The sequence below is a fragment of the Malaclemys terrapin genome, chromosome 4 (assembly GCF_027887155.1).
Source record: "Malaclemys terrapin pileata isolate rMalTer1 chromosome 4, rMalTer1.hap1, whole genome shotgun sequence".
NCBI lineage: Eukaryota > Metazoa > Chordata > Testudines > Emydidae > Malaclemys > Malaclemys terrapin.
The window spans coordinates 80,871,236-80,888,361 of record NC_071508.1 but is presented as its reverse complement, the minus strand read 5'-3'; the positions used below and the strand labels follow the sequence as shown (position 1 = coordinate 80,888,361).

The following is a 17,126-nucleotide window of genomic DNA, read 5'->3' as shown; positions in this document are numbered from 1 at the left end:
GTGGTCACACTCAGGGTCATGCTGGTGGTATGCTAAATGCCTGGATGCTGCTATTGTGGTGGGTGGGAATGACTTGTCTTAACACCATTTCCTTCCTTTTTCAGGTTGACATTCTTTAGAGCAAATACACTTGAGCAATCTGAACTCTGAGCTAAAAGGTTTTGTACAGTACTTTACTATGGCTCCTTCTATCTGGAAGGGTCCCAAAGTGCTACATCCAGTACACACAAGAATCGCGTTGCTCACTGTCGGGGTGGGACACACATGGCAGCTATTTAACAGCTGCACAGCAATGCTACACAACATCTTAGATCTAAGATGGAAGAAGAAACCCGTGTCCAGTGGAAATTGCAGGGAATTTTAGAGCATGTTGGCAGAACAAAATAAATCTTCCAAACCACGCCATGGGATCTTTTAGGGTCTGCTTGGGTTTGTCTACACAGCATTTTTTGGAGCGTGCGGGAGTGAGGCCCCCCAGCCCGGGTTGACAGACTCCGGCTAGTCAGGCTTGTGCTCTAAAACTAGCTGTGTAGTCGCGGCTCAGGCTGGAGCTCAGGCTCTGAAGCCCACCCCATCACTAGGCTTTGGAGCCCGAGCTCCAGCCAAAATGGCGATTTCAAAGCACCAGCTGCTCAGCTAGTTTTATAGACTACTAGTGTGAGCCCTGCTAGCGCGAATCGATGAGGCTTGCTCCAAAATATGTAGACATACCCCTGAGGGATAGGACTAATGTGCTTTGGCAGTGCTGTAGGTGGGGAGGACTAGCAAGGGGGTGCCGCAGCCCAGGTTTGAGGGGCAGAGCTGTGTGCAGAGCCCAGACCTGAGGGACGATTGCACGTTGGGAGCAAGGGGCATTAACAGACCCCACAACAGCCATCAATCTCAGCCTTTCAGATTTCTATGATCTTGCTGTGGTTTGGAAGCTTTTTAAAATATATTTTTTTGATGGGAAGATGGGAAGGAACGTTTAGTGCCTGTGATTATTCCAGAGTGAACATGACTCAGGAGACATTGGATAAAGGGGACTTGCAGAGGCAATCTGGCATTCACTGGGGTGGGGGAAGAGAAATAATGTTGCATACTCCAGGGCCCTGCATTATTATAATCCCTCTGTACTCACAATGTGGTGGCTTTGATCTGCTAATGATCTGCCATCAGGGTCGTGATGAGCTTTCCTAATGGAAACCATATCACTCTGACAAAAAGCAGATGGGGCCCCAGCATAATAAACAGGCTGGCAAAGTCACGCAGGCAGGGTCCTCTGGCTCTTATAGCTGGAAGAGATCATGAATAAAGTAACCTTGGAAAGAGCCTTTTCCCCCAGGCAACACACCTCCACGGGCCCCATCCTCGGGAGTTTCCTGCCCAGGTTTAGTTTGCACAAAGAGGCAGCTGCAGATTCAGAGCCCCCCTACAAGCAGCCCTGGGCACCAACCCTGCAGGGACAGCACTGTAGGCCAGGAGAGCCAGTGGAGGGGCACACAAGGCTGCCTAGGCACTAGGAGGAAGATAATAAGGAAAAAATATCAGGAATCCTAACCATTAACCTTGGTTGCTGACCTTACTGCAGAGTTACAATTGGGGATACTCTGACGACAACACAGATGGAGAGAGTCCAGTGGAGAGGTTGTCAGTTGCTGACCTACAACTTCTCTGTGACCAAAGCAAATGGCAAGATTTCACAGTAGCAGATGGGCCACAGGTTCTTCACCCATCATCATCTTCTAGGCAAATGCTGCCAGTGGCCATTCAGCAGAAGGTATTTAAAGCTTTTCCAAAGTCTCTGCATCAGCCATCTTTGATCACCACAGGCCTGTGGATATCAACAACCAATGGCTTACCAAGGCCCAGTGGAATTTTTGAAAGCTCGGTGGGTCTTTTAAACAGAACTAGACACATCTGTCAGCTAACAGGCTGAGTTGGACTTGACGTGTCCAACCAGTATAAATGACACTTACCAAAATTTCTGCAAATTAATTTGGGTAGCTGCTAATAAACTGATCCCTAGAGGCTATTGTCAACAGTATATCCCTAGGTGGTGGTCAGAGGCAATTAAGCTCTACCAGGAATTCAAATCAGCTGGTGACAAACAGGAACTCATTCAACTGCTGGATCAAGCCAGGCGTGATGGATGGAGAGACAATGAGTCAATTAAAATTGACTGTTCTCACTCTATCCGGCTAGCCTGGCAAACCATCAAAAGACTTTCCGGAGATTATTCTGCCCTTTGCAAAAAGGCGTTTCCAGTCACCACAAATGCATCCCAGCTAGTGGACATACACAGAACTTGGATAAGTCTTCAGCCATGCAGTCAAAATTGAGCTTTCAGAAAGGTAGCAGGCTCCTAGTGTGGATTCAAACCTGATGGCTCTTTTTTCAGCCAGAGAACTGGACCAGGCCATAAAGCTTGTAAAAGCCAGAAAGATTCCACGTCTGGATTATATCTATAGAGTTCCTACTTCACCTAGGCCCAAAAGCTGACTGCTTCAGCTCCTCAACCGATGTTTCCAAGGTAACTGCATCCCAAAAATCTCATGCAGGGCAAAGGTTGTAGCTATTTCAAAACCAGGAAAACCACTGGAAGATGAGCTACCAACCCATCTCTTTCCTCTGTCACATACTCTTTCAATAAGCTTGTAACTCTGATGTGCACCAACGAGGTTACTGAACTACAACTGCCCTTTGTTCAAGCAGGCTTCAGACGAGGACAACGTACACAAGAGCAAGTCATTCACATAACACAATATATCGATGATGCCTTCAAAAAGGGTCTAAACAGAGCTGGAAATGGCCTGGGAAATCAGCCACTCCATCTCCTGGAGCCCAGGCAAGATGGGTCCCTCCTGCGCATTTTCCAGGGCTTTGTACATCTCTGTCCAGAAGTGCTTCCTGAGATTCAGCCTAAGTTTCCCTGTCTCCCCAATCATCCCTAGTTACATGCACATCACACTGAATGGTCCCTTTACACCTTTCTCTGATTGCAGACTGCTACTTTGCTCACCCTTTAGCTGTCCCTCTAGCACTACTTGAGTTTCGTGTTATTCTTTGAGCTCCTCCACTTTCTTGATCTATTCCTGGTACTGAGCTGCCCAGAACCGAATGAAATCCCAAAGTGGCATTCTACCTTACACACCCTGCCAGCCCGGGCACTCCATCTCCCACCACCAAATCTGCTAGGAGGGCAGTGCTTCAGAGGCTCAGACCAGCAGCATTCATGACACGCTCTTGCCTTTTGGCAGTGGGTGGGCTCCTGTGGCCTCCTCCCTGCACTGTTAGTGATTTGGCAAGAATTTGTTTCCAACAGAGGGGAGGGGCAGGCAGGAGGGCCACAGGAACTTCCCCACCCCTGAATACCCAAAGCCAAGAGCATGGCTTGGATGTTTTGAGCGCCTGCGGCAATGCCCTCCTAGCAGACTGCTGATTTGCTAACGGGGTGCCAAGGCTTGCAGGGTGTGTAAAAAGCCCTTTCTGGTTTGCTAGATGGGGTTTTTCCTCTGTCGAGGGCTGCCAGCCTCCTCAGCTCAGGAAAATGCAAAGTACAAGTGCTATTAATAGCCCTCACCACATGACACAGAGACCTTCTGGGATCTGCTGTGTCCTTGCCATCAGGATGCAGAGGGGACCAGGGGCACTGGCCTGGGAGTTCGTCCCGGGAGTGCATTATGACTCCCGCTCAGTTCACATACCATAGCTTTCCTTCAGCTTCGGTTTCCATAGAAATCTCCTACTCCCCCACCCTCTTAATTTTCCCATGTATGATGCTTCCTCAATTCCCCTTTGCTGAGATCCCTACTCGTCCCCCTTCCCAGCCCGGGGCCATTGCTGCTCCCTCCTCTATGACTTCCCTAGCCCACAACTTCCCACACTGCTGCACAATTGGCCAGGCACATTGGGGGAGATTTCTTTTCCTTTCAAGTACCAGGCACTGGCCATTGCCAGAGACTGGACACCCGATTAGATGAGCCAACAATCTGATGTGGTGCAGGAAAGCTGGTGTGCCTGAGACCCCGGGGTCTTACAGGTGGGAGGGTGTGCTGCTTTCAGGGAGACACCAAGCTTTCTGTGGTTTATTGCTAGGGGAAATCGCTGGTAAAAATAATTTACCACACACACAGCATCCAGTTAAACAGAGTCTGAAAATAATCTGAGCATCAACTGACATTTCATACACTGCTCTTGCCACCCCAGGGAATGCAAGCATTCTACTAACTTTATACTGAGGGTACAGGAGTCACCTCACACCGCACTGAAATGCACACACCTCTGGGGTAGGATGTAGCAGCAGTTTAATCACACAGAGCAACACTCCACAATGGTTTTATGACAGCAGATGAAAATCTCTGGGCCACAGGATTCTTCGACGGTTTTCACAGTGGGGACCAAAATTTAGCAGAAAGCTTGCCTCATGTACACCAGCTCTCCCATCTGCTGTCACCCAGCCCCTGCTACCACTCCCATTCGCTATCACACACAGTGCATGAATAACACAACACACACAAACCCTGCTCACAAGAGCAAGAAAACAGGCCTGATACTGGGAGGTGCACAGCTCCCCTTGAAGCGCCTACTGCTTAACACCTTGATATGAGCCCTCAGCACTTTGCAGGATCAGGCCCTCAGGTGAAACACAACTGCCCTTCCTTATCTGCCATTTGACCCAAGGGGAAGGGCTCCTAGGACACAGAGGGTTCTGGAATACATTGGAACTGACAGCACAGAGGTCTCAGCCCCTTCTGGGCTCCCCGCCTCTACAACGGAGATGCTGAATTACTGTACAGGGAGCAGCTGCTGAGGGGGTTGTGCTCCTGGCTGTGTTTATTTTCTATTTTAAGCTTCATTCAGTTGATGAACTGCAACAAGTGCCAATGTCTGTGTGAGGAACGGGTGCAGCTGCTCACCTTCAGGCTCAGTGGCTAGTGACAGAGTGCCATGAACACACGATATACAGAAGCCTTTTGCTATCCCGGGCAATCTCAGCAGTATGATCCCCCCATTTCCTGTGAGATGAAAGGGGTAAGGAAGATCTACTAGACAATCCTCGGTTCCAGTCAGTTTGATCCAGGGGAGTCTGAAACCATATGAAGGGATGGGTCCCCAGCATGCAGGTGAGATGCCTAGGAACAGACTGGCTGTTAACAGTGCAATAAGCAGCAAATGACTTCCCCACGGCCCTGAGATCTCTGCATGTGCAGCTCGAAGTGCCCAGTGAAGGCTTCTCTGTAGGTGGCACCTCAGACACACTCAGCTGCAACCACTGAGAGACCAACTCAATCACACACCAACATGACATGTCAGACACCTTCATCAGGAGCTCCTCCCTGCTACCCTAGACCAGTGGCTCTCAACCTTTCCAGACTACTGTACCCCTTGCAGGAATCTGATTTGTCTTGCGTACCCACAAGTTTCACCTCACTTAAAAACTACTTGCTTATAAAATCAGACATAAAATACAAAAGTCTCATAGCCACTACTACTGAAAAATTGTTTACTTTCTCATTTTCACTATATAATTGTAAATTAAATCAATTGGAATATAAATATTGTACTTACACGTCAGTGTATAGTATCTAAAGCAGAATAAACAAGTCATTGTCAGTATGACAATTTAGTTTGTACTGACTTCGCTAGTGCTTGTTGCCAGTTGTAAAACTAGGCAAATATCTAGATGAGTTGATGCATCCCCTGGAAGACCTCTGTGTACCCCCAGGGGTACACATAGCCCTGGTTGAGAACCACTGCTCTAGACAACATTTCACTGGACATAGGAACCATCCTCTCTTCCCATGTGGAGCCAACAGTCCATGGCTGCAGATGCTGGTCGTCCGCTAAATGCGGAGCACTAGGCCTAAGATACTCTATTTCTGAAATAAAAATGCACATTCTCCAGGGTCGTGAGCCACATGCTCAGTGGGGTGGGTTCTAGGGTTACCATACGTCAGTTTTTTCCCGGACATGTCCAGCTTTTTGGTAATCAAACCCCTGTCCGGGGGGAATTTCCAAAAAGCCGAACATGTCCGGGAAAAATGACTCCCTGGCTTACCTTAGAGCGGGCACCGGGGGCTGCTGTGCTCCCTGACTCCTGGGCTCTGTAAGCGCCGAGCTGCCCCAGCGCTACCAGCTTCGGGAAGCCTCCATGCCTCTGGACCCTGGGCCTCCAGCCGGGCACTTCCCTTCCCGGGCTCCAGGGGTGCAGGGTCCAGAGGCATGGGGGCTGCCCAAAGTCAGTAGCGCTCGGGCAGCTCGGTGCTTACAGAGCCCAGGAGTTCAGGGAGCACAGCAGCCGCCGGAGCCTGGGAGAGGAGGTGCCCGGCCGGGGGTGCAGGGTCCGGAGGCATGGGGGCTGCCCGAAGCCCGAGCACTACCGGCTTCATGGTTTGCCGGGCAGCCTCCAGACCCTGCGCCCCCAGCTGGGTGCTTCCCCTCCCGGGCTCCAGCTGCGCTGGGGAAGCGCCGGCCGGGGGCGCAGGGTCTGGGGGCTGCCCAGCAAACCGTGAAGCCGGTAGCGCTCGGGAAGCCCTTTTCGCATGGCTGGGAGGGAGGAGGCGGAGTTAGGGAGGAGACTTTGGAGAAGTGGCGGAGTCGGGGCAGAGTTGGGGCGGGGCCAGGGTAGGAAAGGGGCAGGGCCAGGGCCCTGTGGAGTGTCCTCTTTTTTTATTTTTTAAATATGGTAACCCTAGTGGGTTCATTCCCCCTTATTCACTGTCATTATATCGCTCTCAATAGCCAGGGACTGCCTTTCTGTCTGGCTCTTCCTCCCCATCCTTGTCTGCCACTCCTCCTCCTCCTCCTCATTCTTTTCCCTCTCTCTCTTTCTTCGCTTCCCGAGACCCACCCTAGTGACCTGGTTACATCTCCCTCCCCTTCTAGTTCCTGTCTGCTTTCTCCAGCCTGCTTCACCTAGGAAGGAAGAAGCACAGTGACAATGACATGCTCCTGAGACAGGCAATCTTGTCACTCTCACTTTAGTGCCTGGCTCCCACCAAGAATGGAGCAGACGGGAGAGTAGTGACATTCAGTGTCAGTGCAGAGGCTGCTAACTCTCACGCTTTACTCCATAGGGCAGGAATTTCCTGGCACAGCCAGAGTACATCCCAGCCAACAGCAGCCCAATTCAGCAAAAGAAAGAATTATTTCTGACTCCGAAGCCCATCGTAGCTTACACAGGGGTAAAGAACCAGAAACAAGACAACTTTGCTGACAGTTCTACTATCCCCGTTCATCATGCACCTTTGTATTTTTTGTGCCAGAGGGCAGCATGCAGACTCCCAGGAAAAAAGGAGCAAACAGCCAAGTAAGGCTTCCACCATCAAATGCGAGTGGGAGAGAAAGGCAGGTCATTAGAAAATCCGCCTAAGGGCAGGTCAGAGGCTACCGCCTTTCCCAGCAAACATGGAACTGATTGAGCCCCTTCCATCTGATAAATTCCTGGTCATTCCATTCTTGCTTAAGTATAGTAATGCTGCCTGCCTCCCCTGCCTGAAGTCATCACATTGAATAATCCCTCCTCAAAACAGCCTCTCACAATAAAACCCCAGATCCCCCAGCTTTGGCCTGCCAAGCACTCTCACACCTTCAAGCTTCATGTTATAATTAAGGCTACAATTTAATCATGGGTATTTTTAGTAAAAGTCATGGACAGGTCACAGGCAAGAAACAAAAAAACACAGTCTGTGACTTGTCCATGACTTATACCATAAATACCCTGATTGAATTTTAGGGGGAGGCGGGGTGCTGCGGGCAGGGGAGAAGCCCACAGCACCAACTGCTGGAGGGGGGGGGGGGGGCAACTGCTGAAAAACACATTAGTTGGCTGGCCCTGTAGTAACCAAGGGCAGCCACGCTAGGGTTAACATGACCAGCTAACAAACACCCTTTTCCAAACCAAGACAAGGCCTGGAGAGAAGCTGAGCAAACACCACTCACCCACAAACAACCACCACCTGCTCTCTTCAGACACCCACCATGGTGCCACCCACACCTCCAGGCTCTCTGACAGGCTCCCTCCTGCTCTCATGCAGTAAGGATCTGACTCACAGGAGGGCTGGTAAGACCTGCCCCTTAACTCCCCTAACCCCTGTTACCAATTCCCATAACCCTACACTCCCCCAAAGCACTCTGGCCATGTCTTCACTGGTAAAAGAGAGATGCATTTTACATCTAGACAGCTTTTCCGATGTCAAATCCCAGTGGAAACAAGATATGGGTAGCTTTCACCTGAATATAGCCAGTGAAGTAAACTTCATGTGTGTGTGGGGTGGTATTGGATTTACCTCCGCTATCTACATCAAAATAAAAGCACCCGTGACTTGCCCTCACTGCGATTTTACACTGAGAGGCCTGACTCCATGTTAAAAAAAACAAAAAACAACACTTTTTTTTAACCCAGTGAACACAAAGTTACTCACATTCTTCTGGTGAGTATAAGACAAAAGACAAAAAACAAAAAGTGGAGACCCCAAACTAATTTGGGGAGCTGCAGTTGACAAGTGAGACGACAACAGTTAGAGTAATAAACAACAGCAGTCACAGCACACTGACTGCCTAGCCATCACTGAGTGTTTTGTAGGTGTCACGGCAGAAGTTAGTTTTAAGGAGGGGAATACAGGGGCTTTGAGGTTCTTTACAGGGAGCAAGTGCAATAGGGACGGGTTACTGCTGAATGTGTGATCTCTCTCCATCCACCACTACAGGCAAAATGTCTGGAAGAAGCAAAGGGTGACAACTCTCCCCAATACCCTGCACAGGAACTGAACTCTTTCAGGGTTCTGTCTGTAGGACAGTGGGAAAGAGAGAGTCAGAAACCAGCTGGGAATTTTACTGACCACTTCTTTCCCCCTGTCATTCTGCACGGTAGTGCCCCTGAGACTCCACAGGTCCTCTTCCTCATTGCACTCCCAAACCATACTCAGCCATCCTGACCAACTTCAGAGGGAGGGATAGCTCAGTGGTTTGAGCATTGGCCTGTTAAACCCAGGGTTGTGAGTTCAATCCTTGAAGGGGCCACTTAGGGACCTGGGGCAAAATCAGTACTTGGTCCTGCTAGTGAAAGCAGGAGGCTGGACTCGATGACCTTTCAAGGTCCCTTCCAGTTCTAGGAGATAGGTATATCTCCATATATTAATTAATATTAATTCAGCACATGCTCCTATAAAAAGAGTTACCAAATAAAATGTCCTAGCTCCCTTCTTCCTAGGTGGCCCATGTGCAATGCAAGCCTCAGACTGGCACCAAAGAGCAGAGCATTTCACAATTCCCATAGCTATACACCAACCCCAGATGATACAGTACAGGCTGCCTCAGCCTCTCAGTGCAGTCCTTTCCTCATCAGCTACACGCTTTTCACCACTCTGCCTGCAGCCCAAACTCAGTTCTCAGCCTGCTTAAAGGGATCCCATCAAACTGACTTAGGCCCTACATTTAAGTTTTGTAAAATTAAGGGTTTGTCAACTCTAAGACCAATGGAAAAGTTCCTGTACAATAATGCATATATATATATATTTTTTTTTACAAAGGCCAAAGATAAAAATGTTTTGTATGGCTTTAAACAATCCCCTGTTGTGCTTGCAACACCAACATTGCAGCCTTGAGCTAGCGTGGGAGATTCAGAAAGCAAAAATTACTGATCCAGTTCCATTGTCCAAGCAGAATGAAGTGCAAAAACTGAGCAGGTAGCAGGAGTGGGGGCAGAAGATCATTTGGTTTCTGTTTTAATCATCTTAGGCAGTGGTTTTCAACCTGTGGTCCGTGAACCGCTGGGGGTCCGCAGACTATGTCTAAGATTTCCAAAGGAGTCTGCATCTGCATCTGAAATTTTTTAGGGGTCCGCAAATGAAAAAAGGTTGAAAACTACTGTCTTAGGAGTTACTAGAGACTCAGGGAGGGAAGGACATTAGTGTTTCTTATCTAAGTGCCCTCTGGAGAATTCCATGCATAAGAGCAAAGTAAAGCATTGTGGGAGTTAGTCTCCCCAGGCACTTTGGGTGCTCTGCGAGGCCCAAGATGCACAGCGTAAGGAAACTAAACTGGTCTTGAGCTGATGTTCTGTCGCAGACTCCAGTGTCATCCCATCTTATACCGCTCTGGGGCTCACGCAGTGGGGTTTCAACAGACTCAAACCAAGGGACACGCTGTTTACAAAAAGTTTGTCCAACAGCCCAGCCGTCTGATTCACAGCTCCCTGTCTGGGTTCCAGTGTTTTCCCCCAGCCGCACAGGAGCAAGAGGGAGAAATTCCTGGCAGGGGTCCATCGGAAGGGCTGTTTGTACTGCTATAACAGCTGCCTAGTATGGATGCAATGAAACCAAGATAAAGGACTCGGAGCAGCATAGCTTTGCCCATACCATTATAGCTGGACAAGGCCGTGTGTAAACAAGCGTGCTTCCCACTGGGGAAGCTAGGAAGACCAGCTGAAAGCATGCAGGAAAGGCAGCAAAGCCCTAGTCACTCAGCTACAGGCTCATGGGCAGCTGGAAACACAGAGACCCACACAAAAGCCATGGGCCTCCCTGTGACATGACATAGGGACAGCCCATGCTACAGCCAGAGAGAAGGGAGCTTCCGAGAGCCCAGGAGTCTTTGTCCCACCCTCCCAAACTAATAGAGGATGAATTCCCAGTGAGATTATCAGCTCTTCAGGGCAGTTCTGGGTCAGGGGCTTTTCCTGCAAACAAACGTCCCTGACTGCACAGAATGACTTATTTCCTGAGCCCCATTAGCATGCTGGGTGTGCTGATGGCACACAGGCAATAACAAATCGACAGGCAAGTCATGCAGCTGGAGACTCGTGTCCCCCAAGACACCCCCCTCTTCCTCCCCAAAGTCAATTCACACTTGTGCGCAGCAGGGTGGCATTGTGACTAAAGTTGCATGCACCGGGGGCCTCAGCTCCAAGACCCTCCGTGTCAACATTAGGAAACTGGTAGAATAACAGGGCAGCTCTGACCTGCTCCACTACCCAGAGAAACAGCTCAGCCAGGAGTAGGCTGGAGGGCTCAGAGTTCACCCTGGGACTGGTTCTCTCCTCCTGCCCAGGGCCTGTCCTCCCTGCCTTTTAACCAGCGTGGTGGGATGAGGTACCCACTCAGACTATACCCACCGAGCCAGAGATCCACCCCCTTCCCCAAAGCCCTCACTTCCTCCCCCTCCCCCCCACAACAACACACAAACGGGAGACACGACCCTAGAAAAGAGGAGGAAGGGAAAAGGGTGGGAAAAGCCCTTGTGACCTGATCCGATGCAGAGGAGCCGAGTTCCTGCAAGTGAAGAGCCCGTGGCAGTGGAGGAGCAGAGCCAGCCCTGCACAGATTAAGTCCTAGTTTGGAGAGCGAGTGCTCTGTTTATCCCTCCGCCTCCTCCCCACGCTGCAAACTGTGACAGCGCTTGTTAAAATAACTGAATGTACTTCCTCTTTGAGCAGCCCAGAAGGCAGGCTCTCTGGGGGGTGGGGGAAGACTCTCGCTGCCTCTCAACTTTCAGACACCCCAGTGGCCCCCAGCACACACACCCGAGTACAATGATACTTTATTGGTCTGACAAACTCAAGCATAGAAGAATGAGCTCTCAGCTGCTCTGTCTCTGAGATGGGGACAATCTGCCTGGGACAGGACTTCACTCTGTGTTCAAGGTACCCTCACCCCATCCACGTCCACTGTCAGTGTCCATTCCTGACCCAATGGCAGGCTGCTGTGTATTCCAAACATCCCCCCCAAACACACATGGACACAGCAAAAGGTTGCAGGCAGCCCAATACCAACTGAGATAACTCTCCTCATTTCCCCAGTCATCCCTTGGCTCTCCCTCCCATGCGTCCCTGCCATTCAGCCAGGGCACGGACATGCCTGGAGCCAGTCACTCCAGCAAACGTCACCCTTCCAACTCATTTCCTTCCCTTTGTTAACAGCTTCTCTAGATAAACAGATTTAGTGACATGGCTCCCACTTACAGGGACACTCCATTCATTGGGAGGGATGCGACCCAGGCACACAGTGACGTGCTGCCTTCTCTGTGTGCAATGACGTTGCTGTTGCATTCAGATGTGATTTTACGGAGTAATCCCAACCCAACCCCCCACCTGCCCCAGGCACCACCCTGGGCTGGAGGCTGGCCGAGAGCAAGGAACTTCCTGTTGGACAGTCCCTGTCTGGCCTCCCTGCAGCAACGCAGTGAGGGACACACGCCCTGTTCGTTCCTTTCACAAACTACCCACTTCTGCAACTGCATCTGTACATGTGACAAGAGTTTCTTCTTGAGCCCAGGCAGTGAGATAGAGAGGTGGGGGCTGGGGTCGTGATGTGGCGGGGTGTGAGGGTTTCCTGCTCACTTAGCATTTAATAATTTAAAAAATAGTAAATTTAGCGCTCCTGAAAGTTGCCGAATTAACAACCCTGGAGACTGAGGTGTCTGTTTTTCCACAGGTCAAGTACAGCATCCCTCCTCTCCACCTGAGAGATCCCCTTTTGGGGCAAGAGGTCTCCATGGCTCATTCAGTTCTTGGCCTCCCTGCTGGGTCTACCAACAAGGAGGGAGACTAGCATCCAGGCTAGGGGTAGTACATGTGCTGTGGATACCAGCTCACTAGGATCTGTATTGAGGTCCATCAAAATCATTTCACACAGCAGCTAAAGAACAAGTATCAGATGGGAACAGCCTTTGGTCACTACTGACATATGCTGGACTGGAACCAGTGACCTAGAGGTGAAAGGTTCCATGTATCCTATTCACCAGGCCCCCTTAGCCTGCCAGTCCCCTTGATCAGGGTCCAGCTAGGAACCAGTGACCGAGGATTATAGCCCTGCATCAATCAGAGTTCACTTGGGCCTGTCAGTCCCTCAGGATTCTCTCTTGTGGCCTGTAGAAGTGTTATGGTGCTTTGCCCAAGTGTTGAATACATCCACCCGCGACATCCAGAAAGTAGCCTGGGGGTGCGACTGTAGAGAATGCAGGAGCTGGAGGGTGTTAGCTGCTGCTGACATTTTGTACACCCCCTCCCTCCCAAGTTTTTTTATGTTGCCCTCTACCCACAGAGCCCCCTCCCAATTCCTATCTAACCAGACGGCAGAGCTGTGACTGACACACATGAAGGAGCCATTGCTGCAGTCATTTTGCAGAGCAGAGTGGCACTGAAGACTCGCTCTTCCTACGATATTCATAAGAAGTGAGTCAGTGGTTATTGTTATTTAAGACAAAACCACTGGTAATTAGAGCCTCTAGAAATGCACACAGCTGTACTGAGTCACTGTATGACCTTACTGATGGACCTCATCTTTTCTCCCCTTGTCTCCTTTGACGGTTTGTTCCCCTCACCTCATCATGTCACCTCTAAAATTAGACTGGGAGAGCTCTTTGCGTTGGTTTGAACTGCACCCAGCACACTTTGGGAGCTGGCGAGAGACTATAGAATTCATAATAACCAAATGTCAAGGTTCTTTCTGCCAGAGCAGCACAGTCAAACACAGGGCCAGCTGCCTTGCTGCTGATGGGTATCTAGAAAGCAGCTCACAGGAAACCATTAACCAGAGGAGAGCCAGGGCCCAAAGGCTGAGCAGCAGCTACGGTTACATGCAGCTATATATCCTGACAAGATCTTTGTCACTGCAGAGGGAACAAAGAGTCTTAGCAAAGCAGCAGCAGGAGATGCCGGTAGGACGAGACATGAGCAATTCTTGAACCTTGCAGTACAGAGCTGCTCCTTTTGCAAAAATGCAGTTGGTTTTGGTCCTGTTTTTGTTTTGCTGGCAGGGAAGAGAACCAGAGTTCTGCAGATGCCCAAGGGGAGGCAGCAGGAAACATTAACTTGCTGAAGCCCATGCTCAGCTCCCTCTCCAGTAAAGCCCAGCTCGCACACAGGGAGGAATCTGTCGTCGTCCTACTCCCTGCCTAAACACAATCACTTCTATCTCCCCTTCTGATGCCAAAAGGCATCTGCAGGGAGGGGCCTAGCAGGGAGGGGCCTAGCAGAGAGCAGACACTGTGCCTCTCCAGCCCCTATAGCACCCCTTTTCCTGCCAGTTCCATTCCAGGCTCTGGGCCATTTCCTGCCCCAAGTACTTGTCCCTTCTAGCTATGAACAACAACAGCCATTAGCTCTGCATGATGTTCCTAAGGAGCCTTAAGGGCCTGCCTGATCTCAGGATCTGGAGGGAGTGTGGATTTCTTGGGCAGGCAGGTGTGCCTCCGCACTCCCAGAGTGGTTGGGTGCTAGCTGTAACAAGCATGGATGTGATGCTGAAAGGAAGGGGGCACAGATTGTAGCTGGGCTACCCAGAAGGTGGTTCCTGAGCCCTACATCATCATCCAGATTGACATAGTGGGACTGGGGGACTATTTTTCCAATTTATTTTTTTTAAGACACAAAAATTGAGATTTATTTGGCCTCCATTGCTTTCAAGTGTCAGTGAGATGCCAGATCAGGGTGGTTGGGAGCGGCAGCACAGATCTTTCTAGGCCCCCATCGTAGGCAGTGACATTCACCCTGCAGAGATCAGTCAGAGGCACTTGTGTCCTACTGACACACTTTGCATCTCTGGGCCCAGCGGCTCTGACAGCCCTAGGAGAGAACAGAGGCTCCATCAATTCCTGTTTCTCAACAATGTCACAAGCAGACTTCCTGTTTTGGCCCTGCAAGAGGTGGACATGCAAGTGAAAATACCACCATCCCAAAAGCAAGTGCTCAGCTCCATGTGGATTCTGGCCACCCCTTGAAAAGCCCTTCATAATCCTGAGTTAAGAACAAGCAATGCTCCTCTTCCAAGGTGCTAGGAAAAGGCAAAGCAGCCAAAGGCCCCTCCATGGACCCATCCAGTCCTCCAAAGTCCCGTCTGTCAGAAGACTGTTTAGAGGCCAGTGTGGAATAAATTGAGGGTCTCATCCAGTTCCCAGTGCGTGAATGGCAATCACAGCACAGAGCCTGGGAACTGAGGGGGCCATAGAGGCTGAACTCTTCTCTCTTCCCAAATGGGCTGGTGTCCCCTCCAGTGCAGTTCGAAAGGAAAGAGAAACTCTTGCACAGAATCAACAATGCAAATCTCTTTCTAAAGCCCACATACATGAGAGACTAACACCCATGTGCAGTTTGGACGGGGAAACTAAAGGGCTCTGTCGCCTTCTATTGCTGTCACCAGTTTCAGTCTGATGCATTTGAGCAGAAACCACAGCTCTCAGTAATGATCCTCCAAAGGGCTGTTCCCCCTGAGCCACCACCACACAGCCCTGAGTCAAGTTTTCCAAGCAACTGAGCTTGGGCTCCATTCCGGGAAATGCACCTGTAACCACAGAGCAAGCAGCAGTTCCTGCAGGTGCCCAGCCATCTAGCAGAGTCTGTAATGAAGAGGAGAGAGAGGACTTGGAGGGCTAGAAATCAATGGCACTTCTGAAAAATCAGGCCCAAAGCAACTTGCCCAAAGTCACACAGGAAGTCCATGGCAGAGCCAGGAAACGAAAACCAGTCTTCCCGAGTCCCAGCCCAGTGCTTTAACCGTAAGCCAAAGCACAGCATGTTTTGGCCCATGCCCAGGAGGAGTTTCCTTCCTAGCTAATTTAACTGTGAACATTATTATTCATGTAAGCGTCTAATCCTGTTTTTAATCTTTGGTGTCACTTATAATTTGTGGCTGTGAGTTCCACAGGTTAATCATGCATTATGTAAATAGTAATTCCTTTTAGCAGTTCTAAATTTGCTGCCTCTCACAAAATGTCCACTGGATTTTGTATTATGAGAAAGGGTAAGGAAGAGCGATTTCCCTCCTCCAGACCGTTCATTATTCTGTGTACCTCTATCATGTCCCCTCTTATTTTCCTCCTTTCTAAATTTATCAGTCTCAGTCTCTCTTCACGTGAAAGTCTCTCCAGGCCACTAATCTTTTTCATGGACGGTCTCTCTGGCCTGTTTCTTTTTCTGTGCTGTCCTTTTGGAGACAAGCTGACCAAAATTCCAGGCGAGGAGGTAACATTCATTTGTAGAATGGCATAATATTCTCTCCTGTCCTTTATACAGCTGGACACCCTGATAGGAGCTAGCAGTCCAGGGCATCATGCAACATGGAAAAAGACACTTGGCCACTGGCCAGGTTTCTGCCTATTGCTTCTTGACACTGCCTTTGCCCACAGTAAGATGACTCTGCTAGTGTCCCCAACCCCAGACTGCTGCCTTTGCTCACTCGCTTCCAGTACTGCTGGGGAAAGCACTCTAGGAGCCCCAGTACAGGAGAGCAATCCAAACACCAGGCGTCAGTGTCTTACAACGGCTGGGTGGATGTTGCAGGAATGGGCACTAAAGGGTTAACATACACAATAATGGGACCCAAGAATTGCTGTCAGCATAGAAGCCAGTTAGCCGGCTAATGGCTTCCTTTGGCTACGTATTTGCCCCTGAGGGGCAGGCCTGAGCGTCAGGGGAACTGGGGCCAGAGCTAATGGGTAAATGCTATTGATCTCACTCATTCCACTCCATGCCAGAGCTAAATAACCCATGTGCGCAGTCTCTGCTGAGCTTCCTCTCAGAAGAATGATTTTAAAAAGCTAAATAATCTGCCTCTCTAACTGGGCTAAGGTGCATATGTGTCAGAAAAGTCTCCAAATGTTTGGAGGGGTAAATTTCAAAAGAGGGAAGATGACTTAGGCTAGGTCTACTACACTATGGGGGTGGGGGTCAACCTAAGGTACGCAACTTCAGCTACGCGAATAGCGTAGCTGAAGTTGCGTATTTTAGGTCGACTTACCTGGCTGTGAGGCTGCCGTTGACTCCGCTTCCGCCTCTTGCCGCGGTGGATTTCCGGAGTCGACAGCAGAGCCATCGGGGATCGATTTTATCGCATCTTCACTAGACGCGATAAGTCGATCCCCGATAGATCGATTGCTACCCGCCGATCCGGCAGGTAGTGAAGACGTGCACTTAGAAGAAACTTGGGGCAGAACTTGGAGCATGAGATGAAGTGACAATGGGTTGGTTTGGAAGGCTTAAGATTTTTGTTGGTAAATGTTGACTTCACTGTATACACATAAACTGACAAAAAATATTTCCACTGATAATAATCAAAATGTAGAGAGGCAAAGTAAGAAAAATGCTGTGTGAGAACTTGGAGTTTGATTTAAGGTGAAAATTTGGACATCTGTTGTGGACAGTGTGTGTT

General features: G+C 49.8%; 1 protein-coding gene across 5 annotated transcripts in view; it reads right to left on the bottom strand.

Moving 5' to 3' along the window:
- The window catches only part of DGKZ (diacylglycerol kinase zeta), a 101,695-nt gene that overhangs the window by 44,963 nt on the left and 39,606 nt on the right, over positions 1 to 17,126 (bottom strand). The window contains exon 1 of one of the 5 annotated variants that reach the window (XM_054025897.1): positions 11,226 to 11,325. The exons of the other annotated variants lie outside the window; for them this stretch is intronic. The gene's annotated coding sequence lies outside the window, so the exon portion shown is untranslated. Of the gene's footprint in view, positions 1 to 11,225; positions 11,326 to 17,126 lie in introns of those variants that run through there. 5 annotated transcript variants of the gene reach the window in all.